This window comes from Stegostoma tigrinum, chromosome 23, assembly GCF_030684315.1.
Source record: "Stegostoma tigrinum isolate sSteTig4 chromosome 23, sSteTig4.hap1, whole genome shotgun sequence".
NCBI classification, from domain to species: domain Eukaryota; kingdom Metazoa; phylum Chordata; class Chondrichthyes; order Orectolobiformes; family Stegostomatidae; genus Stegostoma; species Stegostoma tigrinum.
The window spans coordinates 19,922,601-19,950,055 of NC_081376.1; the positions used below are offsets into that span (position 1 = coordinate 19,922,601).

At 41.8% G+C, this 27,455-nt stretch overlaps 1 protein-coding gene across 3 annotated transcripts in view; it reads left to right on the forward strand.

The window, feature by feature from the left end:
- Positions 1–19,733: 19,733 nt before the first annotated feature.
- LOC125462284 (transcription factor 20) overlaps positions 19,734–27,455 on the forward strand; it is a 43,450-nt gene continuing 35,728 nt past the window's right edge. For all 3 annotated transcript variants that reach the window (XM_048552135.2, XM_048552137.2, XM_048552136.2), the window contains exons 1-2: positions 19,734–20,184; positions 20,443–20,585. The gene's annotated coding sequence lies outside the window, so the exon portion shown is untranslated. The remainder of the gene's footprint in view (positions 20,185–20,442; positions 20,586–27,455) is intronic.

The window sequence follows — 27,455 nt, forward strand, 5'->3', positions numbered from 1 at the left end:
TCTCAGGACCCAGGTTTGAATCCCACACAGCAGATGTTGTAATTTGAATTCAATAAAAAAAAACCGTAATTAAAAATGTACTGGAGACCATTGTCGATTGTTGGAAGACCCATCTGACTCCCTAATGTCCGACAGGGAAGAAAGTCTGCCATAATCACCTGTCCAGCCCACATGTGACTCCAGACCCACAGCAGTGTGGTTGACTCTTAACTGCACTCTGAAATGGCCTAACAAGCCATTGCAATGAAGTCTCAATAAAGAAATGAAATTGGACAGACCACCCAGCATTGACCTGGGCACTGGAAACCACAGTGGCAGAAACAGCCTGTTGATCCTACAAAGTCCTCCTCACTAATGTCTGGGGGCTACCGCCAAAATTGGGAGTGCTGTCTCTCAGACTAGTCAAGCACCAGCCTGACATAGTCATGCTTACAGAATCATATGTCACAGAATCACTCAAATGTCCTAGAGACCACCATCACCATTCCTGGATATGTCCTGTCCCACCAGCAAGACAAACCTGGCAGAGGTGGCAGCACACAGTGATATACAGTCAGTAGGGAGTTACACTCAGAGTTTTTAACATTGACTCGAGACCCCATGAAATCTCATGGCTTCAGATTAAACCTCCTGCTGATTACCTCGTACTGTCCTCCCTCAGCTGATGAATCAGTTCTCATCCATATTGAACAACACTTAGAGGACGTACTGAGGGTGGCAAGAGTGAAAAATGTGCTCTAGGTAGGGGGTTTCAATGTCCACCACCAACAGTGGCTGAGCAGCAGCATGACTGATCAAGCTTATCAGGTCCTAAAGGACACAGCTGCTAGACTGGGTCTGCAACAGATGGTGAGAGAACCAACAAGAGGAAAAAACATATCTGACCTCATTCGTATCATTCTGCTGGCTGCAGATGTATCTGTCAAGGGACAGTATTGATAAGAACAACCACCGCACAGTCTTTGTCGAGATGAAGTCCCGCATTCACTTTGGGAATACCTTCATCATGTGTGGGATTATCACCATGCTAAATGGGACAGACTTCAAAAAGATCTAGCAACTCACATCTCGGCATCCATTAGGCGCTATGGGCCATTCACAGTAGCAGGATTATACTCCAGCACAATCTGTAACCTCATGGCCCAGCATATATCCCGCTCAACCATTGCCATCAACCCAAAGGATCAACCCTGGTTCGATGGAGAATGCAGGAAGGCATACCTGAAAATGGACTGTCAACCTGGTGGTGCTACCAAGCAGCCTAAGCAGCAAGTGATAGACAGAGCCAAGTAATTCTACAACCAATGGATCAGATCCAAGCTCTGTAGTCCTACCACATCCAATCTTGATTGGTGGTGGACAAGTAAACAACTCATTCCAGGAGGAGGCTCCCCAAATAGCCCCATCCTCAATGATAGAACAGCCCAACACACAAGTACAAAAAATAAGGTTGAAGCATTTGCAACAATCTTCACCCAGAAGTGCTCTGTGCAAGAACTGTCTCAGCCTCCTCCAGTGGTTCTCAGCTTCACAAATACCAGTCTCTAGCCAATTCAGTTCACGCTACATAATATCAAGAAATGGTTGGAGGCACTGGATACTATGAAGGTTATGGGCCCTGACAACATTCCAGCAATAGTAATGAAGCCATGCATTCCAGAACATTCTGCTGCCCTAGCCAAGCTGTTCCAGTATAGTTATAGAACTGGTATCTCACAACAATATGGAAAAATGTCCAAGTATGTTCTGTACAAAAAAAAGGGAAAATCCAACCCAACCAATTACCGCTCCATCAGTCTACTGTCAGTCACCACTGAAGTATTGGAAGGTTTCATCAACAGCAGTATCAAACAGCACCTGCTCAGCAATAACCTGCTCACTGACGCCCAGTTTGGGTTCCACCAGGGCCATTCAACTCCTGACCTCATTACAGCCTTGGTTCAAATATAGAAAAAACAGCTGAATTCCAGAAGTGAGGTGAGAGTGACAGACCTTGACATCAATGCATTCAGTGAAATGTGGCATCAAGAAGCCTTGGCAAAACTGGAATCAATGTGATTGGGGCTAAACTCTCCATTGGGCTGAAAAGTGGCAAGTAACATTTGTGCCACACAAATGCCAGGCAATGACCATCTCCAAGAAGACACAATCTAATCACTGGCCCTTGACATCCAATGGTGTTACCACCACTGAATCCCCCACTGTTTACATCTTTGGGGTTACCATGGAACAGAAACTCAACTGGACTCATCACATAAACACAGTGGCTACAACAGCAGGTCAGAGGCTGTGAATACTGTGGTCAGTAACTTACCTCTGACTCCCCAAAGGCTGTCCACCATCTACTAGGCACAAGTCAGGAGTTTGATGGAATATTCCCCACTTGCCTGGATGAGTGCAGCCCTAACAACACTCAAGAAGCTTGACACCATCCAGGACAAAACAGCTCCCCTTAATTGGCACCACCTCTCAAGCATCCACTCTCACCACCACCAAAGCTCGAAGCAGCAATGCAGAAATTCACCAAAGATCCTTAGATATCATCTTCCAAACCCATGATCATTTCCAACCAAAAGGACAAAGATACAAAAGGACCAGATACATGGGAACATCACAACCCGCACATAGACATTCACCGTCCTGACTAGGGAATATACCACCATTCCTTCATTGTCACTGAATCACAATCCTGGAATTCCCTCCCTAAGAGCTTTGTGGATTAACCCACAGCATGTGGGCTGCAGAGATTTAAGGAGCAGCTCACCACCAATTTCTTAAGGGCAATTAGGGACAGACAGTAAACATGCTGGCCAGCCAGCCATATCCACATCCAACAAGTGAACAGAAAAAGTCATCTGTGTTCCCATTTGAAACCATTCCTTTTGCTTTCCCATCTCTTACATCTTTTCCAGTTTCTCCATTAAAGAAGGTTACACACCTTGCATCATGGCTGAACATCTCCACTGACCAATTTATATTCTCACAAATGGAAGTAACTGAGATGAACCACTCAGTGCAATGAACAATGCAGTGAACTTCACTCTCAGTTATTCATGGCACTCCCTTTGTGGCCTTACATAAAGTGGAGGTAAACTGTTCTCTGGTGTCTGCTTGCAGTCACATTACACTTGGTACCATTCCCTTTGTGAAAATGGTGCTGGCTCACATTCAGAGAAGACTGCATCAGAGTCAATGTGCAAACAGACTCCCACAGAGCCCTGCTGCAGAGATCTTCTCTCAGTCAGAGGAGTCAAGATAGTCAATGATGTTGCTGGTGCTCCATGGTGAGTGCCTCAGTCCTTTAATAATATTCCAGTTCACTAGAGAGGGCCATCTGCCGAGGCACAATTACATCCATTCGATGTTGAGCAATCCTTGCAAATATTAAATGGTGAGCGAGGACACTCCTGTGCAAGACCTCTCCCTGGGTTTCTACACTCTCCTCCTGAAAGTACAAAAGAGAGATCAGACAAGTGCTGTCATCCCTCACCGGTTTCAGCAACTCATTTAAATTGTATTTATCTGAGCAGCTAGCTCCTCAGGAGTGTTAGTGTTTTGAAACGTGCTGACGGGCAGTAATTATCCAGGTGACCTTCCTTTCACACTTAGGAAAAATCATTTGCCTTAAATCTCCTCAGCTGATATTGCTGCCACAGTTGGAGGTCTGTCATCTGTTTGCTGCATTCCCCTCTCCTTGCCAGAATTAATGTCTTGAATCTTTTATAGCATTGCAACCAAGTCCTCTTCATGACATGTTTTCTGCCTGAGTGCTCTGCCACTCCTACCAAGGCCTGCTTAATTTGACCGAATGGCCTACTCTTGCCACCCACCAGGTTCAAGACACCTTGCCTTTCTTATATCATCTCTGGCAACACATCAAGAACATCATCAATAAGCCTGAGGCTACTCTGTTCTTACATGCCAGGCCTCTGCCTTTCCTGCTTCAATTCTCTCTACCAGCATCGCTTTAAATCAGAACAGTACTTCCAGCTTTCCATCTCCAACCATGCCTTCCACCTCTAATTTGATTCCAAACCCACCACTGGGACCAATCTCTGGGCAAATTACAACCTCTCAGAGTAGGATCAGGACCCGGATGTGGGAGTGGGAAGTCAATACCAGTGGAAATCCTGTCCATATCATCTCTGATTTTGTAGATGGCAGTGATTTTGGAACCATACTGCAGAGATGAAAGTGGTAACTCGAAGAGGGTAAAAGAAAGAACTTGCATTTCTGTAGTGCAAGTCACAATCTCAGGATGTCCAAATGTGTTCTACAGCCATTTAGGTACAATATAAGCTAATTGAATCTCAGTTTAGTTTTTCATCTGAGCATTAACAACTACAATAGTGCAGTACTTTATTACCGATACTGACAGTTAATAGGTTAATAAGATATTGATTAACCTCTGCACCTGCAAATACATGAATGTTACTTTTCATAACCAATAGAATCTAGCCCAGAACTTGAACCCAGAGCTACCTGGCTTATGCCAAGAACCTTCAGTTTGGAATTTATTCTTTTGTCTGGATATTCAATGATAGTTTGTCTACTGTCTTCCCTCGTGAAACAAATTCTCTTCCTTGCCTGAAATCTCTTGATAGCTTGGTTGTCATTTTGGTAAATGGAAGAACCTAAGTCCTATTGCATTTCTGAGAGTTCATACTGCCACAGTGTGACATAGTTGTTCAGCATCAGCAACAAGTTTTGCAAGAATGAATTTATGAAATGAATGAATTTACACATATAATTGTATATTTTTAAATGCAGAAAATACACCATGTTATGGGGAGGGGGTGATGAGTGCTGTGGAGTTTTTAGAATATAGCATGGAGCCTAAGAAGCAGGAAGATTGGGAACCACTGTCCTAGAATAACTGGGTCATTTAAGTACATATGGATGAGGTTTGTGCAGATCATAAACACCAGCACAAGCCAACTGGGGGTGAATGACCTGTTTTGGTGCTGTATTAAATGTAATTATTTAGTGGGGCAGCAAAATTAAAATAGAAACAGAGATCCACCAAACAGCCTTAGTAAAGCATGTCTTCCGACTCAACAGTGTCATGTCTGTGGGTGGCACTGGCTTGGCTTTTAATCAGAAATCTCTGATGTATTGTTAGCAGTGAATGATTTGTCTGCTGTTGCCTAGTTCCAACCGGAAGTTTCTATGGTAATGCGTAACATCAGTAAAATGAGAACTGAAGAACAGACTTGCAGAGCAGAAGGGAAACTGGGTTCCTGTGTCAATGCTACATCAGGGGGCATTCTGTTCACGGATTTTTTTTTGCCCATCTTGTCGATTTGTCTTGTAAGCATTAGTTGACGTATACACATTACGTTGAAGGACAATCTCAGCTAGAAGTGATAATATTACGACTGTAAGACAGGCCGCTCATCCATTAACATTTTTTAAAACTCTTAGCCGATAACGAGACCTGTCCTCCACCGTTTTTGAAGGTGTCAGCCATGCCTTAGTCAGTACCTCTATTCCATCGGAATCAAAAGGTGGTGTGTTCAAGCCCCAATTCAGATACTTGGTAATAAATCGCAATCTGATATTTAATGGGAGGGAGAGATAATGCGGGATTTTTAAAAATGATGTTTAACCAAAGTTCTGATCGTAAAAAATTCTGTGGCACTAAAAAAAAACCAACATTTATTGTGAACGCCACCGCCAGGTGGAACAACGAGCACACACGTTCAGGAATAGAGCGCTGCAGTACGGCATTTATTGGCCGGTAATGGGACTGCAGCCGCCGCCTGTGACAAAGATACCGCTGCCGCTGTAATCACACGGTGATTATAGACACTGGGATCTGGGCCAACCGAGGCTTTCTCTTCCTTCCGTCCCCAGACTCAACCAGCGTGAGTGAGAAGTAACCCAACGGCGCGGGGAACTGGTGGCAGCTTTTAAAACTAAGAGGTGGGCAGACTGCATATCACATAGTCATAGAAACGTAACAGCACAGGAGGAGGCCATTCAGCCCATCGGGCTTTTCAAACTAGCACATTGCCTAGTGTCAATCTCCTGCTTTTCCCCAATATCCTTTGTACACTATTTCTATTCAAATAATCATCCAATACTGTCTTGAATGCCTCAAATGAACCTGCTTTCACCACACTTCCAAGTCGTGAGCCCTAATTGGTCGCTGTGGGAAACGTTTTGTCTCACCACCTTGGCTCTTTAGTACATCACTTTCAATCAACGCTTTCTCCTTCTTGTTCCTTTTACTTGTGGGGACAGCTTCTTCCTATCTTCCTCTGTCCAGCCCTCTCATGACTTTGAAAATTCTATCAAATTTCCTCTCAGTCTTCTCTCTGCAGAGAAAAGTCTCAACTTCTTCAATCTATCCTCATACCTGAAGGAACCCTTCTTGTAAATCACTTGTGCACATTCTCCAATGTACTCAGCTTTCCTATAATGTAGTGCCCACACTGTACACACGACAATGAAGCTGAAGACGAACAAGTGTCCTATACATGTTCAACAAAACCTCTTTGCTGTTGTACTCTATGGTCCTATTAATAAAGCCAAGAACACAGTATGCTTTATTAACTTCTTGATTGTTCCACCTGTCCTGCCACTTTAAATGATCTGTGTACATTTTCTTCCAGCTTCCTCTGCTCCTGTACTCCCTTTAGAACTGTATCCTGTATTTTATATTGTCTTTCCATGTTCTTCCGCCAAAATGCATCACTTCACACTTCTCAGCTTTAAACCTTATCAGCCACTTATCTGTCCATTCTACAAACTGGTCAATGTCCTTTTGGAGTTCTACACATTTCTCCTCACAATTTACAGTTTTACCATTTTTCATGTCATCTGCATACTTTTAAATGATACCCTGCACACCAAGATCCAGATCAATAACATAAATCCGGAAAAGAAATGGTCCCAATATCAATCCCCAGGGAACTCCTCTATAAACCCTCGTCCAGCCTGAAAAATATCCATTGACCATTACTCTGTTTCTTATAAATCAACAAGTTTTGTATTCATGTGAGGAGAGCCAGGAGGGGGCACGAGAAAGGCTTGGCAGAAGGAATCAGGGAAAACACAAAGGCATTTTACACTTATGTGAGGAATAAGAGAATGGTCAAAGAAAGAGTAGGGACGATCAGGGATAGCATAGGGAACTTGTGTGTGGAGTCTGAGGAGGTAGGGGAAGTCCTTAATGAGTTTTTTGCTTCTGTCTTTACGAAAGAAACGAACTTTGTAGTGAATGAAACCTTTGAAGAGCAGGTGTGCATGCTGGAATGGATAGAGATAGAGGAAGCTGATGTGCTGAAAATTTTGTCAAACATTAAGATTGACAAGTCGCCAGGCCCGGACCAGATTTGTCCTCGGCTGCTTTGGGAAGCGAGAAATGAAATTGCTTCGCCACTTGTGAAGATCTTTGCATCCTCGCTCTCCACTGGAGTCGTACCTGAGGACTGGAGAGAGGCAAATGTAATTCCTCTCTTCAAGAAAGGAAATAGGGAAATCCCCGGCAATTACACACCAGTAAGTCTCACGTCTGTCGTCTGCAAGGTGTTAGAAAGGATTCTGAGGGATAGGATTTATGACCATCTGGAGGAGCATGGCTTGATCAAATACAGTCAACACGGCTTTGTGAGGGGTAGGTCATGCCTCACAAACCTTATCGAGTTTTTTGAGGATGTGACTAGAAAAGTTGATGAGGGTCGAGCTGTGGATGTGGTGTATATGGACTTCAGTAAGGCATTTGATAAGGTTCCCCATGGTAGGCTCATTCAGAAGGTCAGGAGGAATGGGATACAGGGGAACTTAGCTGCTTGGATACAAAATTGGCTGGCCAACAGAAGACAGCGAGTGGTAGTAGAAGGAAAATATTCTGCCTGGAAGTCAGTGGTGAGTGGGGTTCCACAGGGCTCTGTCCTTGGGCCTCTACTGTTTGTAATTTTTATTAATGACTTGGATGAGGGGATTGAAGGATGGGTCAGCAAGTTTGCAGACAACACAAAGGTCGGAGGTGTCGTTGACAGTATAGAGGCTGTTGTAGGCTGCAGCGGGACATTGACAGGATGCAGAGATGGGCTGAGAGGTGGCAGATGGAGTTCAACCTGGATAAATGCGAGGTGATGCATTTTGGAAGGTCGAATTTGAAAGCTGAGTACAGGATTAAGGATAGGATTCTTGGCAGTGTGGAGGAACAGAGGGATCTTGGTGTGCAGATACATAGATCCCTTAAAATGGCCACCCAAGTGGACAGGGTTGTTAAGAAAGCATATGGTGTTTTGGCTTTCATTAACAGGGGGATTGAGTTTAGGAGTCGTGAGATCTTGTTGCAACTCTATAAAGCTTTGGTTAGACCGCACTTGGAATACTGCGTCCAGTTCTGGTCGCCCTATTATAGGAAAGATGTGGATGCTTTGGAGAGGGTTCAGAGGAGGTTTACCAGGATGCTGCCTGGACTGGAGGGCTTATATTATGAAGAGAGGTTGACTGAGCTCGGTCTCTTTTCATTGGAGAAAAGGAGGAGGAGAGGGGACCTAATTGAGGTATACAAGATAATGAGAGGCATAGATAGAGTTGAGAGCCAGAGACTATTTCCCAGGGCTAGCACGAGGGGTCATAGTTTTAAGCTGGTTGGTGGAAAGTATAGAGGGGATGTCAGAGGCGGGTTCTTTACACAGAGAGTTGTGAGAGCATGGAATGCATTGCCCGCAGCAGTTGTGGAAGCAAGGTCATTGGGGTCATTTAAGAGACTGCTGGACATGCATATGGTCACAGAAATTTGAGGGTGCATACATGAGGATCAATGGTCGGCACAACATTGTGGGCTGAAGGGCCTGTTCTGTGCTGTACTGTTCTATGTTCTATGTTGCTATAATCCCTTTTATACCACGGCCTATAACTTCCCTCCAGTCTGCATTGTGGCATTGTGTCAAATGATTTCAACATCCATGTTTACCATATAAACAGTGGCCTCATTTAGCTTTTCTGTTATCTCTTCAGAAAACTCCAGCAAGTTAGTTGAACACAAACTCTCCTTTAGAAATTCATACTTTCACTTCATAATCAACCCAACTTCTTCCATGTGTTTAGTATTCTATCCCGAATTTGTTGTTTCTAGAGGCTTATTCATCACTGACATGAGTTTAATATGACACCAACTAATGCTGTCATCACTGCACGTAGAACCCGGTTATGTCTGCATTGTAGGTGAAAATTCTAAACCCTGTCGTGGCTGATGTCATATGTACAAGTGCCCCCAGCTTTTTATCCATCATTCTGGTGGTCACAATAATTACTCCAAATCAAAAAAAGAGCAGATAAGCTCTCCTCAGGGTATTAGCCAGCATTTATCATTCAATCAACATCACCAAAACAGGTGATCGAGACATTAGTACATTGTTATCTGTGGGAATTTATTGCATGGAAATTGATTGCTGAGTTTCCTGCATTGCTACAGTTACTATATTTCAAAAGTACTCAATTGGCTGCAAAGTTTTTGGGACAGACTGAAGTTGTGAAGTCTCTGCCTTTTACTTGGGACATAGTTCCATGGACTGACAGTTCTTAGGTATGTTCCCAAGAGGTCTATTTGAAATGTATCAAGGAAGGCAGGCTGAGACTTCTTCATTTTTTGAAGTGTCACGATTGGTAATGATCACAGTCTAATCATCAGTGACGATCTCCACTTCTGACCTTATGTTGACTAAAGAAAAGGTTATTGATGAAACAGCTGATGATGGGCCTGAGGATCTCCTTCATCGATAACATGCAGTTCAGATGACAATCACAACCAGCTTCCTTTGTGCCAGGTTTGGCTCTAATTAGTGGAAAATTTTCTCCCTGATTCCCATTGACTTCAGTTTTGCTTGTGCTCCTTGATGTCATGGACAGTCACTCGCACCTCATCTCTAGAATCCAGTTTCTGCTTACATTTGGATTAAGGCTATAATTAGGTCTGAAGCTGAGCATTTCCAATTGGAGCCAAATGAAGCATCAATAAGCAAGTCATTGTTGAGTAAGTGCCTTTTGATAGTCCTTATCAATGGTAGTGCTGTTTAATTGTCAATAGCACAAAACTATCCTCACGATCAAGACTAAACTGAGAGGATTGTATTTGGCAAGACTGAATTTGTTATTTTCTCTTCCTAGCCCAAGAGTGCTGGGGCCATTTCCAGGCCCAATGTAATTGTCTGCCTCAGCCATGGGCAAGAATGCAAACCTGGGATTTCCATGACTCAAAAGGTGCAACATCCACTGGAACATTGGTTGACTGCTTCACTCCTTTGATTTTCTGATGGGAAACATACACAGGGAGTGAAACTAATTTATTAGCTCTTACAAATTCCTAATACAGGCCCAACAGTCTAAATGGTCTTGCTCTATGGTGTAAGATTTGTGAATCTTGCCTCATGAGTGTCGATCATTTTCTTTTAAATATTTTTGTAGAATTCACCTCGACTACTGATTTACCGAGTTCCTGTGAAGGTTACACTAAGATAAGTCAATACAGAACCAGATTACTTGACTTTAACAAGCTAGTTGGAATATAGCACAGCCAGAAAAGTCAGTACAACAGCGCACTGTCTTGTTTCCCAAGGATATCCAATACTTACATCACTTTAGTTGCATCGCAATTGAAGGTTGCCAAATTTTAACTCGAATGCTGGCTGTAAAACATGATTCTAACTATTTAAAAGTTTGTCATTGAAAAAGTTCCTAGCTTGAGAGAATGACAACCAGCTAAAATCTCAAAGTGCTGTATTTAAGGAAGAATCATAGAATCTCCACAGTGTGGAAGCAGGCCATTCGACCATCAAGCCTACACTGAACTTTCAAAGGGTATCCCACCAAGACCCACCCCTCCACCCTATCCCTGTAACCCCACACCTACCATGGCAAATCCATCTAACCTACACATCCCTGGACACTACAGACAATTGAGCATGGCCAATCCACCTAATCTGCACATCTTTGGACTGTTGGAGGAAATCAGAGCACCCAGAGGAAACCCATGCAGACACAAGGAGAAGTGGAAACTCTACACAGACAGTCGCCCAAGGCTGGAATTGAACCCAGGTCCCTGATGCTGTGAGGCAGCAGCACTAACAACTAAGCTACTCCAAGAAGTGAACTTTTTTGGACAAGTGTCTACAAGATGAATTTGCTCTTTAAGCCTTAGAATCATCTTTGTTACTGGACTCTCTTTTAAAAAACGCTGTCCATAAAATATGAACTTGACATTTTTGGATTCTGAAATCGGAATGGGCTATACTAATTAAATGGTTAAAAATTGTGTCGCTGGATCAAAAGCAATTTTGTACTGGTTTGGCTTTGGCTGTACTTGGAGACAGTAAGGACCATAAATGCTGGAAGCTAAAGTCAATAAATGTCGAGCTGGAAGCTAAAGTCAATAAATGTGGAGCTGGAAAAGCAGAGCCAGTCAGACAGCATCTGCAGAGCAGGGAAGTCAACGTTTTGGGTCATCACTCATCATCAAGACAGTGCTTTACCAGCTCCACATTTTATTGGCTTTGGCTGGATGTTGTACAATCTGAGGAATTCAAATGCTAATAGAAAATTGGAAGGAAGAAATCAAAGAAAAAGTACTTCCAACTTTCAACATCTCAGCGTGGCCCAACTTATTTAATAGTCAATTATGGACTTTTGAAGTATAAACACTCATTGAGGACATGTCACAGCCAATTTACACACAAGTTCCCACAAACATCAATGTGATCACCAGGTAATCTACTTAATTGTTCTGTTAGGGATAAATATTGTTCAGATTAGCACTGCTCCACTTCAAAGTTGATCTTTTGTGCCCAGCTGACAGGGAAGACAGTTACCATCTGATCTGAAAACCTGCAGTTTTCCTTCTGTTGTGCTGGGGTGTCCACCTTGACACATGGTCAAGTTACTGGAACTCAGCAGTGAGATAATTACCCGTGGAGCTAGGGCTGACACCATCTCTGCACTGATCCTGAGCTTGCACTTATCACTGTACAAATCTCAGAGCCCTCAAAGGAAAAGCAAGTGAAAATTAGTTAAGATGGTCATCCATGTTGATTACAAACTGTATGGAACATGTAAACGGCAAGAAGTAAACTATAGTATTTTATATTTAAAAAGCAAAGTTAAATTATTAATTACTTAACTATGTTTTTCTGCTTGAAAGTACAAACATGAATTAGTTCCTCCTATAATCCATGGCTAAAATTCCTCCTCAGGAATTGGAGAAATTGAATTAAGATTTACACACTTGCTGTGAAACTGTTTATTATCTGTGTCGTTGGCATTAAGGAGATTTTTTAAAAATATGTATTATTTTAAATTTAAATTAAACTTCAAGGGGCAGTTTTAATCTAACTTTTCCAGTGAAAACCTATGGGCAATAGTTCAGAAAGGGTAATTGTGTATCAGTTGGTAGTACAAAATGGACGTTGTTGGATCATCTACCCATTACACAATTCACTGTGATTGATTTAAATGGAAATTAAAACAGGAAGAGATTTGTAATATTTTTCCAACATCATCTATTTAGTATTAACACAAATTGCACTGTTGATTATTACAATATTCAATATTTGACCCCTTTTCAAACAGAATTAGCCAAAGTCAAAACACATCCCATATTTCTAGTCTGTAACTTCCAAGAGAAAATAAGGGTCTACGTCTATTTCAATCTCTCACTTATTCTCTCTCTCTCTCTCTCTCAGATAACCTGACAGAAAATTACCTAATTTTTTTTCTCCAAGCAGGTTTACACTGCAGACTTCAGCGGGAGTGTGGAATTCACCTCGCACAGATGTGGCTGAGGCCAGAATATTATGTGCTTTCAAGAAGGAGGTAAATATGACTCTTGAAGCTAAACGGATATGGAAAGGGGTGAGGTTGGTGACATTAGGGTATTGAGCTTGATGATCAGATTGAATGGTGGAGTAGACTCACAGGGTCGAGTGGCCCACCCTTGCTCCTATCTTCTATGTTTTTATTGAAACCAGGAAGGAATATTATTGCAATACTCTGTTATTTGTGTCTAATTACAATTAATAGCCTGGTGTTACAAACACCAAATTACTTGAGACTCACTCTGATATTGAATGCAAAACTAAGAATTTCAGAACGTAGAAGTGACTTTGCCTCCCTCAATTAATCTGAACATCCATCTAGGCCCATGATTGCCATTTCTCAATTCCTTTTGCTTCCAGAGGTACACCTGATTGCCATTCTAACTAATTTATATTTATGCTTTAAGTGGTATAATAGGAACTATTTCAGCTATTTCAATAGCCACAATGTATTATAAACAATGGGGCTTAGTAGAGCAGTGGTAGTGTCCCTACCTCTAAGCCAGCAGCTCCAGGTTTAATTCCCCCTACATCAGAAATGAATAAAGTTTCCACAGTCTTGCAAGATCATAGGGATGGCTGTTTTCTCAGAGAGGACAGATGACGGTAGGATTAATCTGAGGGTCAGCACAGACCTTAGGTGGTTGAGCAGGTGAGTCCTTCAGTTGTGGGAATTCAGTCCATACTTTTGGCATCATAAATCAGCTTCCAGCCAAAGCTAAATCGACTCCCAGCAATGTATAATAACTTCACCAAACAGACTGATTAGAAAGTACCTGTATTACAAACATAGAGATATCAAAACATTTTAGGCTTAGAAGGAGATTATTTGGTTTAATATGCCCTTGCTTGCACTACAATTCATTCCTAGTCAAATGATATCTGATGGTAATTAATTGTTGAAAATTGGTTTATCTCTCTGGGCAGTCTTCCTGTTCTCCTCCTAACATGGCCATGGGACCTTTAACAAAGACTTGAACTACTTAAACAGACAAACATGGTCTTAGACACAGTAAGGACTGTACATGCTGGAAGCAGGAGTCAATAAATGTGGAGCTGGAAAGTAGAGCTGGTCAGATAGTATTCGAGGAGCAGGAGAATCAATGTTTCGACCTGAAACCCATCTATAGGGGTTTGGCCCAAGACGTTGACTTCCCTGCTCCTCCGGCACTGTCTGACCTGCTGTGCTTTTCAAGCTCCACAAAATGGGTCTTAGTTGCCTGTCTCACATTATATGCAGCACCTAGGATTTGTGGGCTGATAGTTTAAATCAGTGCAAAGATATTAATGGAAATGGGATAGTAAATCAAAAGCCAGAGTCCCTGTTAACATGGCTCTTTTCTAGTCCAGAAGCAGATGTGAAAGAGTTTGATCTATTAGAGTTCTATGTAATGAGGATGAATGTCGCTAGAATTTCATATAGTGGGTATGAACGGAAAGGAAATTGATCTGTCTGAATGTTGTCCGGTCTTGTTATTTGTGGAGGAGTTGCACATGAAACTGAACATAGTACAATTGTCAATGAATGGGCCCACTTCTGACCTTGTGATGAAGGGAACATTATTGATGAAGCTTTGAAGATGGTTGGCTCAGAATTCTATCCATGATCTGAAGACTTCCTACAGCAATGATCTGAGACTAAGATGGTTTATCTCTAATATTCACAAACTTTGAGCTATATTTGACTCCAACAAGTCGATTCTCATTGACTTCAGTTTTATCGAGTTCCTTAATGCCACATTCTTTCAAATGCTGCATTGATGCCAAGGTCAATCACTCTCACCTCTTTTCGAAAATTCAAATATTTTTCCATTTTGAACCAAGGCTGTAATTAAGTCTGGAGCCAAGTGGGGTGAACCTGACTTGAGCATCAGCATACAAAATTATTGCTGAATAAATGCTGTTCGATTGCATTGTCAAAACTCCTTCCATTGTTTTGTTGATGGTTCTAAGTAAATTGGTTTCTATTCATTTGAATTGTATGTAATATGAGTTAATGTAAAGGAATTTGCTCCTTTTGAATAGATCAGAATGCAAAATTTTTTAAAAATATATTTTAAGGCTGCCATTATGGACAATACCACAACTAGTTGCAATTAAATTTGAAACATTGAGAGAGTCGCACCTGACTGAATGTGGCAAAAATGACCATGTTTGTTACACAAAATTTATTCTATACAGGAAACAAGTAACCAGACCAATACAATTTCTTACACAAAAATTTTAAACTGGTTGCTAAATCTGGAAAAACACAACACTGATTTACAGGCATAAGTGGTGTACACCATTTATAATTAGTTTGAAAATGTATTTTCAAATTGGTTCTTCTGATGATTGTTAAATAGTTTGACCTCTATATTGGTGCAATGCAGTGTTGTCTGACAATTAATCAGTTTTTTTTATTGAAACCAGGGACCAAAGAGGTTTACAGACTGATCATTGTCGGTGCCAAGACTGTCAAATCTTCCAACTAGTTTAAAATTTAACATTATGCTGTTATGACATCACACATGCAGCTGCAAGTGAGTAGATGGATCATGGCTGCCATTTTTCAGTTGAGAACATACACTGATATTTGAATTGAGTGATGGATTCAACCATCACTTCAGCAGATGATTGTTCAGCAAATAAAGAGACTAGTTTACAGTCGAAGTTAATGTCATTTCACATGTCAAGTTAGAGACTCAGTTGTACAAACAATTACAAATACTGCAAATAAGGTCAGTATTGGAATGGATGGAGGCACAAGCTGTGCACAATTCATGCTTTTTCCAAAGGCAATTGACTCCATCTTCCTCAAATGTCAAAATCACTTGATGACAGAGACTAATCTATTTGGGTCTAACCAAGAATATTTTCTATCCATGTACTGGGATCCTACTTGCAAGTTTCTGAGGTTAGTTTTCAGATTGTTTTTGAATCTAAATTTTGGGACACTTTGCAGTGCAGGTTCTCACACTTAACTGACTGAGTACCGCCACTGGAATGTACAAACAAGATAACATAATCTTCATAGAATGGTTATCAGAAATAAGCAGACTCTACAGCCCATTGTGTGTCTGCTGGCTCTCCAAAGAAGCAATTCACCTGCTGCCACTGCCCCACCTACTCCCAGTAGCCCTACACGCTATTCCACTTTCATATCAATCTAATTTCATGTTGAATGCTCGAATTGAATTTGCCTCCACCACACTTTCAGGCAGTGCATTCCAGATCTTAACCATTCTCAGTTCCTCATGATGCCATTGCTTCTTTTGCTAATTACCTGAAACCTGTGTCCTGGAGTTTACAATGCTTCTACTTTTCTCACTACCTGCTGTCTAGATACCTCATGATTTGTAATACCACCTTTTTTCGTTCTGAGTCCCACCTTCTCCAATGTATCGACATACCTGAAGTTGCTCATCCTTCAGCCATTCTCATTGATCTTTTTTTTACATCCTCTAAATATCTTCATGTCCTTCCTAATGTCAAATTTCCAGATTGGCCACAATACTCCAGCTCAGACCAAACCAGAGTTTTTTACAGGTTTAACGTAACTTCTTGATTGATTGATTAATTTATTGTGACGTGTACTGAAGTACAGTGAAAAAGCTTTGTTTACGAGCAATACAGGTAGATCAGAGGTTGTAAAAAGACTTGGAGGCTTACAGGTTACATTACTTACGGTGTGCGCTAGGCGAAATTAACGTTAGCAAGATCAGCACTATTTGAGACTAGACAGTCTATTCATCAGTCTAATAATGGCAAGGAAGAACCTGTTCCTGAACCTGCTGGTGCGTGTGTTCAGACTTCTGTATCTTGTCCCTGACAGAAGAGGTTGTAGAAGTTCATCACCAGGGTGCATTGGGTCTTTGATGATGTTGACAGCCTTTCTGCGGCAGCAAGATGTGTAAATGGAGTCCGTGGATTGCATCCCAAAACCAGTCCAACCTGTCTCTGCCTCCCTAACCTGTTCTTCCTCTCACCCATCCCTTCCTCCCACCCCAAGCCGCACCCCCATCTACCTACCAACCTCATCCCACCTCCTTGACCTGTCCGTCTTCCCTGGACTGATCTATCCCCTCCCTACCTCCCCACCTACACTCTCTCCACCTATCTTCTTTTCTCTCCATCTTCGGTCCGCCTCCCCCTCTCTCCCTATTTATTCCAGTACCCTCACCCCATCCCCCTCTCTGATGAAGGGTCTAGGCCCGAAACGTCAGCTTTTGTGCTCCTGAGATGCTGCTGGGCCTGCTGTGTTCATCCAGCCTCACGTTTCATTATCCGTGGATTGAAGGTTGGCTTCTGTGATGGTCTGCGCTGTGCACACAACCTTTTGTAATTTCTTACATTCTGGCAGAGCTGTTGTTAGACCAGGCTGTTATGCACTTGGGCAGTATGCTTTAAATGATGCATTTGTAGAAGTTGGTGAGGATCCTTATCGACATGATAAATTTCCTCAGCCACCTGAGGAAGAAGAGGTGTTTATGTGCCTTCTTGACCATCGCATCCAAATAGGAAGTCGGTCAACATCACTCCAAGGAACTCGACAATCTCCACCCTCTCACCTTGATTCCATTGATGTGGATGGGGGCATGTTCTCCTTTCCTTTCTGAAGTCAACGATCAGTTCTTTAGTTCTTTGCGGTTGTACTCTCTACTCCTGTATATTATGCCCAAGATTCAATATGCTTTATTAACTCCTCTCCCAAACTTTTCCAGTACTTCCAATGATTTTGCACAAATGCATGAATCTCTCTGCTTCTGCACCCTTTAGTTTGCATTGTTTCTCCATGATTTTCATAGAATCCCAGAATCCCTACAGTGTGGAAACAGGCCCTTTGGCCCGACAAGTCCACACCAACCCTTGGAACATCCCACTCAGACCCATCCCCCTAAACCCCCTAAGCTGCACACCCCTGAGCAATATGGACAATTTAGCATGGCCAATCCACCTAGCCTGCACATCTTTGGACTGTGGGAGGAAACCTGCACAGACACAGGGAGAATGTGCAAACTCCACACAAACAGTCACCCAAGGGTGGAATTGAACCCAGGTCCCTGGCGCTGTGAGGCAGCAGTGCTAACCACTGTGCCACTGTGCCACAACTTGGGGAAATTTGTCTCTAGTATGTTTTTGGCAGTGTACATCTCGTCCAGGGCATTCATCATGTCCACGTGGGGTGGTATGTATACTGCTGTCAGGATGACAGAGGTGAACTCTCGTGATAGGTAGTAGGAACAGCATTTTGCTGTAAGGTATTCTAGGTCCAGGGAGTAGTGACTTGCTATGTCTGAGCACCAGGAGGTGTTGATCAAAAAGCATACCCCAGCCTTCGGATGATAACTGCCTTTGTCTCCCTTGAGACATCGATTTGCATGAATTGGAGTGGTGCCTGTGGATGCAACTCCGTGGTTTTGTGGCTAAGACTTTTAAGTTCTTCGGTTCTTGTTGGAGTGATTTCCAGCACTGTTGTTGTATATTGAGGAAGTGACATCAGAATGGGAATTGGTCTCTTGTATAGACTGGAGTATGATATTGCATGCTAGGGAATCTACAATAAGATTTGTGGTCAGCTGGAAAACCGTGGAAGAAGTGGTTTAATTTTACAAACAAAAGATAAATAAAAATTAAGTGTAGTCAACATGTCATATGTAAGCAGGTATACTACCTGTGGACAAATAAGTAATACTACAGGCTTTTCAAAGATTGAAATCTCTGAAGAGAATTCACAACAACATACTGTAGTCAAGAGTTCAACTGATCTTAATTGGTGCATTTGATTTTCATACCAAAATTAATCACTCTACACTTCTCAATGAGAAATTTAATCTATCACCAGTCCACTTGTTCCACAAACCTGCCTATGTCCTACTGAATTTGTACATTATCCTCCTCATAGTTCACAATAATTACAAGTTTATATTGTCTTCAAATTATGCCCAATACATGAAGGTCTGGGTCATTACTATGTATCAGGAAGAGCAGGGATCATAACATTGACTTTGACAACTCCACTGTAAACCTTTCGTCAACCAGAAAAAACAATGGTTAACCATTACCCTTTGTTTCCTGCCACTCAGCCAACTTTATATCCATGTTGCACTTTTTCCTTTTATTGCATTCCTTGTGCTCCAACTTTGCTGAAGTTTTCTGGCCATATACATTTCACCAACAGTTAACCCTGTTACCTCATCAAAAAACATCATAAGGCGGTTAAACAGTATTTGTCTTTAATAAATCTGTGCTGGCTTTCATTAATTAACTCATTTGGCTAAATCACCATTCATTTTGTCCCATATTATTGTTTCTATAAGTTTCTCCACCATTGCAGTTACACTGACTGGCCTGCAGCTATTTAGTTTGTCTTTACACACGTTTTTTGAACGAGGAGTGATCAGTGATTAAGAGGGTTGCCTTTGAATTCTATACAATAGATGTGAATGGGAAGGGTTTTACTTTGGTCTATATTAATTGCATAAAAGAAGAATTTTAGGCTTTCGGATTTTGATATTGAAACAGGACTACATTGTTAACATTAACCGGATCTGCCTCCCTCCAATAAATTGATGCTAGTTTTATTACATAGTAAAGATAATATGTAACTTTTGGAAAATGTGATAATGCACCTTTTGACGCATAATGAATCCCATTTTCCCCACTCATATAAGGGTATCCATTAGCATTTTAAACAAATGCAGTTATAGTGGATTAATGGTGAATCAGTCAAACGGGGCCTTGCACTTCTAATTAAATCATCTATAATTCATTCAAGAAAAAGAAAATGCTTAAGGATGAGGAGCGGGTCACCAGCTTTTGGGAGCAGGGTTTGAGCTGAGCTCCTCCTCTTCATTCTCACATTCCCAGAACTATCAGACAGCAGAGAGGAGTGTGGGGTAGCCTGCTCACAAAACGCTGAACTGCATCTTAGACAGACAGGGGGAGAGAGAGAGAGAGACTACCTGACAGGAGGAAGTACCTCTTCACAAGGACCTCCTTCCCCTGCCCAAGCTGCGAGGTATCTGGGACTTGGCCATGTGAAAAAATACAGCACTGTGTAGACCTCAGTGCTTAGTACCCATGCATTCAGGTGCCACTGGTGTTAAACTGTTTTTTCCCCTCTCTTTCTGTGAGTTGGAACAACATGGCTGCTGAGATTGCGCAGAAAGAATGAAGAGTTAATAAAAATTCTGCATTTTTCTCTCTCTCTCTCTGGATTTCTGAAGGATCCGGATTGTGTTTTTTTGGATTCTACCACCAACTCCCTCCTCCCCCCCCCCACCTCCCTGTCTTTTCCCTCTCTCTCTCTCTCTGTCACACACACATTCCCTGTGGAACAGATAAAGAAGACCTAGGAAACAGAAAATGACTGCAGGTAAATCTTGCAAGCTGTTAGCAGTGCCAGCAACAAACAACAAAAAAAACACCTAACCCGGGCGGGGGCAAAAGGATCGCTGTGAATTAATGCGTCTCGGAAAATGGGGGAGGGGAGGCGGAGGGTGTATCGGAGAGATTCGGAACCGATCCTCATCTAGATCGGCGTCTCCGGGACCATGTCTTAAGTAGCCAGTGTTAGTTGTTTTTCCTGCCTCTCTAACGCATGCTTTCGATGTTCGATTTCTTCTTGCAACAGGGAAACTGAAAGGGACCAGCTGCTCGTTTCAGCCTCCGACATTGTTGATTTCAGAATCTAATGTGTTTTAAGAGTAGGAGGGGGAGAGAGGATTGTGTGATGGGAGAAATCTTGTTTAGAACTGCAGGAAGACAACATCCAACGTAAGTCAATTTGGCTTTTAAATTTTCTCTGCAGTGCTTCTTTCTCTCTCTCTCTCTCTCTCTCTTTGGCGTGTCTTTGAACAGCAGAGGCCCCTTTACTGACTGCTGTTGGTTGATGCAGTCTCTACTGCTGTGTGTACAGACAAGCTCTTATAGGGTGGCCTGTCTGCTAGCATCTAGAGGGCTGGCAATGCAAATTGCAGCCCACAGATCTCCCTCCCCCCCCCCCGGCTTGAAGTGTAAACTGTCAGAAGAGACATTGGCAGAGATATGGAAGGGAGGAGGAAATTTATGTAGTCTGTCAATTTTATATATAATACTTGAGAGCATGCACGTATGTTAATGTTATATATTGCTTTTGGAACAGTGCATAAGGTTGAAGAAATGCAGAGTCGTTTATTAACTTGACAGATCGAAATATATGTGGAACATGTTACGTCGGGCCTGCTAATACACAACACAGAAGCTTATCAATGTCACTTTCTCTGGTGGGACTTAGAGGGAGAATGAACCCAGTGTTTTTCCCCTTACAATTAGCAGGTGATGAAATGCAACCAATATGATTCTGTCTACCTAGTGTTATAAATGGTGCTATTTACTTCAAGGAGCAGTGTGAGGGCTGGTTGTCAACTATTAATGGATTGCCTCAGGCAGAGTCCTTCAAGGTAGCAAAGCTTAAGAACTTGAGGAAGGTGTCTGAAAGGTAATGAAATCATATTTGTCAGAGTTTTCAAGTCCCGTTTCAATGCCAGTGCTGAGGGAATGCTACACTGCTGAAGGTGTAGCTTTTTTGAATTAGTTGCTTAACCAAAGGTTTCATTCAGCTTTTCAGGTCACTATAAAAGTTTCTAAAGCCACTAATTAATTGAAGAATTTTCTTCAGCGTCCTACCTAAAAATTATCCTTTAACCAATAGTAAATCACTAAAGTAAAACGGTTTGTTATCATTTTTGTTTAGAGATTGCTATGCATTATTTGGTCGTTACATTTCCTGTGCCACAACAGTGACTACTCTTGAAAAAAGTTTCCGTTTAGCTGTAAGATGCATTGGTCCATTCTGAGATTAAGACAGACACAACAAGTTTGTTCTCGAAGTGCAAGAATTTTGGGTGCTGTGAGTTTACTGACAGAGTTCAAAGCTCATGTGACCCATCCTGATCAGCAAATATTCACCCCCCTGCTCCCCCCCGAAAAAAAGAGAGTTTTGGCAGAATTAAAGATTGTATTTTGTATTCTGGCTTTCACATTCCTTAATGTGAGGCAATCCTTCATTACAACATAGAAACGTAGGGGATAGGAGCAGGAGTAGGCCATTCAACCCCTCAAGTCTGCTCCGCCAATGAATATGATCATGGCTGATAATCAGGCTCAATACTGTAATCTTGCTGCTTCCAGACCCATACCATAATCCCTTCAGCTACAAGAGCTTTATCTCCCTCCTCCTTGAAAACACAATGTTTTGGCTTCAACCACTTTCTGTGGTAGTGAATTCCATGGGCTCGCCACTCTTCAGCTCAGTCCTGAAAGTTTTATCCCTTGTTCTTAAACTATGCCCCTTTGTTCTGAAGTCCTCCACCATTGGAAACATCCTTCCTGTATCTAACCTGTCAGCATTTTATAGATTTCGATGAGACACTCCCTTCATTCTTCTAAACTCCAGTGAATACAATCCTAAGCTCTTCAATCTTTCCTCATACATCAGTCTTGCCATCCCAGGGATCAATTTGGTAAAGCTTTGCTGCATTCTGTCTATAGCAGAGCAGATAAAGAGACCAAAACTGCACACAATATTTCAGGTGTGACCTCACCAATGCCCTGCATTGCTCCTGTACTTGAATCCTCATACAAAACTGCAATCTATTTATCCTATTAATTTCTCACTCTTAGAGCTGGGAGGGTTGTGGAAGGGAGCTGAGTTGGAGGTCAATGACTGTCCGCACAGGACTACACATGCCTGTAAGCCTTCTCTACTAATCACTAACATCACACTTCTAAATCAACTCCATTTTCCTGCAATCTTCCTATCTCTTTATTCTTCTAATATCCAAAGATCTGTTTGCTGTCAGTCTTGGATATATCTAACATCTGAGCATTCATACCCTTCTGGACTAGAGATTTCCCAGCCTTCACAGTGTGTAATCCTGAGCATTGAGCAACAGCAAGCTGATAGACAGTGGAAGGAATTGCAATTAAGCCTGATTGAGAGTCACTGGACAGTGAATGTTAGCTGATCTCTGCTCCCACCTACACATCATCCAGTGTAGGGTCATTCTCAGCAATTGTACTACCCTTTAATAGATTAAGACCAGCAAACCTAACACTGAGTATGGATAAAGTTTGGGATCTTCCTGTTCTGTATGCCTTAGTATCACAACCACTAAGGTGTTTGAGTGATTCCATTTATTCCTGTTCCATGCACAACTATATTTGTTTCCTTTTGTAATGTTGCAAAGGGTTGACCTAATATTGACCTTTAAAATTATGAAATGCTTTATAGAGTAGATGGAGAATATTCCCATTCATGAGGACGATCAAAACCAAAGACCATCAGTGTAAAACTTGTTTGAGAAATCAAGTACAGAAGAATTCAGAACAAACCTCTTTATCCAGGAATTGGAGAAACTGTGGAATCTGCTGCCATGGAAAAAGTACAGATCACAGAACAGTTCAGTGCAGAAAACCACCTTTGACCCCATTGGGCTGAATCTTACAATGTCCTGAATGACATGGCTTATGGTGAGAAATCTAGGAGAACTGTGTGAAAAAAATTGGTTGAGGCTTTTCTTGACGTCAAGAGCAACTCAATTATATTTACCCTCAGTTCTAGGCATCCAGGCAAGATTTTCGGTAGGCTATGGTGAGATGCCTGTTAAATTGGACTATTACTTGTTAACAGCCTCATCAACTACAAATCTTGCCTCATTAATATGCAGCTTCCTTCCCTTCCACCCACTGAGAGGAAATTAGATGTTGACAGTTCCTGACATGAAAGCCAGAACAGGTGCCTGTCAACTTCAGCTTGCTGCATCCAATCCTACATCTTGGACAGCTGGCACCAACCTATCAGGGCACACTCCATGTACAGCAGCCGTAAGCCCCTCCTGTTCATGTGCTACTGTGTCATGAAACATCTTTGATTCATGTACAGTATGCTTCTGCAATTTAAAGCTGGACCTTGGGCTGCACTGGCAGTAATCATTGCAGTGTTGCTGAAAGGACACTTAATGCACAGATCCAGGCAATCAAATCATGACTGGACCAGGTTGCATCTCAGGGTAGTGAACTCACTCCCCTAACACTTATTTTGAACCTACCTGGCTGTTCACAGCATCCATGGCTTGCCCTTGCCTTGCCCTGCCCTGCCTTTTTGCAGTATGCCCCATCAATTAGAGCATCAGGATCACATTACATTTTTTTAAACTGCCTTGTGGTTTTAGGGCAGGCACAAAGTCAGGATGCGTATGCTGGTGCAGATCTGGGGGAAGTGGAGAGGCGTTCTGAGCAAGTGAATAAGTAGAGCAGAAGATATGCAGGGTTAACAGTCTGGGAGCAGGAATTCATTGGGAGAGAGCAAGTGAGGCCAGATGCTGCAAGCAACATTGAGAGCTGTAGAGCATGAGCCTTAGTGATTGGTGGATATTGTAGCAGAGAGAATGAGTCTGAGGCAGCAGGGAGCAAATGATATTCATGCTGGCAGGGTGGAGTAGGTAATTGTCCCTCTTCCTTCATTGCTGGGCATTCCTCCAAATGGCTGAGATTGTAAAAATGAAGGCAATCTTTGACCTGGCTGGCGTGCCATGATGACTTGGCATCCTCTGCTGGTCCTAAAGGAAGAGGATGTCCTTGATCTGCACCAACCGATCCGTCAGGATCTCTAGCTGCCTGTTTGAAAAACAGGAAACAGTTTCCCCCTAACTTGCCATATGCAGGGCAGTTCTTGTCTGACAGTGCTTCTCTGGATGCACAGCAATCTTTTAAAGAGAACATAGGTCTAGAGATGCTGGTGCATTTTGGAATATCCCAGCAGTGGCTACTTCCTCGGCACAGTAATAGAATCCAGCTAGCATCTGACATGAGGAGTGCTATACGGAGGTGGTAGGGTAGTTAATGAGGTGACTTTGAAACAATAGCATGAGAAAACTGGAATAGAACTCACAAACAGAAACCTTCCATGAAACTCAACAAAACTGTCATTTTGCTAAAATATGGCAAGATTCAGCCATTCTGTCTATCCCGCTTCCCCATAGCCCTGTAAATCTTTCTCCTCAATAATTATCAAGTTCCTTCATGAAAGCCACAATTGGATCCGACCTGATCACATTTTCAGGCAGTACATTCCAGACCATTGACCGAGTAAAGCACAATTTTATCTCTAATATCACCACTGCTTCTTTTGCCAATTGTCCTAGTATCAGAACACCTTTAACAAATCTCCCCTAAATCCTCTCCAAGAAGATCATCCATGTGCCATTTTGTGCTCATTTCTGGATCTGTTGTTCTCGGAATCATCCTCCTGTATCTTTTCTGCACCCTCTTAGTTTCTTTTTCAAATCTGGTGCCCAAAATTGACCACAATTTTCCAGTTAAGGCTGATCCAGCATTTTAAAATGGTTAAACAAAATGCCGTTGCTGTTGTACTCTACATTTATGTACAAAACCTAACAATCAGGCTATCTTATTAACCACTTTCCCAAACTGCCTTGCCACCTTCAGTCACTTGTACATATGTACTTCTGCTCCTGGACCCCATTAGAATTGTATTCTTTATGTTATATTGGCTCTCCTCTTCCTGCCAAAATCTTTCCACTTCTCTGTATTAGATTTCATCTACCAAGTGCCCACACATTCCCCAGCCTGCCTATGTCTTCATTGATGTCTGTCTATTATCTTCAAACTTCAGAGTACTTCCAAGTTTATTGTCTTCTGCAATTTTGAAATTGTGCCCCAAATATCCAAGGCTAGGTCATTAATATAGATCAACAAAAGAGTGATCCTAATACTGAGCCCTGGCAAACTTCCCCTGCCCTTTCACTACAGAAAAAAAAGTTCACCACTATTCAGCCAATTCTGTACCTATATCGCCATTGTCTCTTTTATTCTATGGGCTTCAAGTTTGCTGACAAACCTATTTGGTGTAAATTTATCAAAAGGCCTTTTGGAAATCCATGCGTGCTACATTAACTGTATTATGCTAATCAATTCTTATCCACCCCACTTTCCCACCTCCCTATCTGCATCCCACCCCACCTGTACTCTCTACATGCAAGTTAATCACTGGTCATTTCAGGGACGATAAAAGAGAGAAGAAATTTTTTTTTAAAAAAGCAAGATTCCTACCTCTAAATCTTAATTGTATTTAACTCTGGTGCACAACACATTTCTCCTGAAAAATGTCAATGTGGCTTAGAGAGGTTGGAATTGTAGAATAACTTGAAAACTCAACATTTCTGCCTCCAATATGTTCCTGTGACCTAACAAGAGGTGGGAGGTGTTGCCGGAACTGGTATCCAGGCTCTGTTCGCTCACCTTTTGTCTAGTGAGAGCATGGAAAGCTGATAAATGACAGAACCATCCCAACATCCACAGAACTGGTGAAGGAATCACAACAGCTTCTAACACTTTTTTTAAAAAAAACATGAGGCCAAATCATATGAAACCCTTGAAGCCAAACCAAGAAAAACTATCTTTAATGATTACCAGTATAAAATTACATTAGAAAAAGTTTTAGAGAACAGTCCCTAAGAGTCTGTGAAATCAATCTTGACGCATTCCAAGAGAATAAAGAATACTGTGGACCATGTGCCAAATAATCAATTAGGTTCTATTTATCATAAAGATATTAAAATACCACCAGAATTAGGGTGAGGAAGAATTGTACGATGAAATCGAGAGAAACAGTGAATAGTTGGTGGGCTGCAAGAGGGAGACAATAACAGGGACACCCAAATTCATACTGATGGTGGGCCTTGGAGGATTAAGTTATAAAAATGATTATGTTGCATAAAAATGGCTTTCATTCCCTTTTGTAGAGAGGTGATCTAAATGAGATGTTTAAACTATTTGAAGGATTTCATAAAGTCAAGAAGTATTCCCTGGTGGGGAAACCAAACTAGGGAGGAAAAATTTGAAGACCAGGGCAAGAAACATAAGTGAAATAAAAACTTACTCTTCATCAAAACACCAGAAAAATTCCCTGGTTTTTAAATAGCATCTTGGGATCTTTTACTGCCACATGACGGGCAAGGTGTGGCTGCTGTTTTACATTCTAATCTGAAGTTAATGCTTAAAACTAAATACAGGTCTCCACTCCCTCTTTGCCCATTTCACTTAAAAGTCCTGGCCTTTGTTGTGTCATTAGGAGGTTTAGCCTATTTCTGTCCTGCATGTTCAATGTAAAAACTAAACTGATCAAAGAAAATTGTAACAATACCCACCGTATTTAAATTCCTTTATGTTTTTCTTTTGAGTTGGTTATTGTAGTATCAGAGAAGTTAACAATTAATTCCCGAACAATCCTGGAGGGTTGTGGAACATGTATGTTTGCTTTTTTTTTGTTGTTTTTGGAACTATGCTGTAAACTAGTGCTAGTTTTTAGTAGAATATCTGGACGTGTCCCATAACCATCCTTTTCCCTGACAGAGACATTTTGAGATATCCCTGAAGACACATCACCATGGAAACAGCCACATCATTTATTATGGTTGTCTTTGCCTTTCTTCAGGTAAATTATTAATGGTTAGATTTTCTTAGCAGTGTCCATTAGTTCTGGACATATCAGTCTTCAACTTTATTCCAAATCACACATTGCCAATACGACAAGAGACATGGGGGTGATTAGAGCCAGCAACTCTGGATCTATGCAACTGAAGT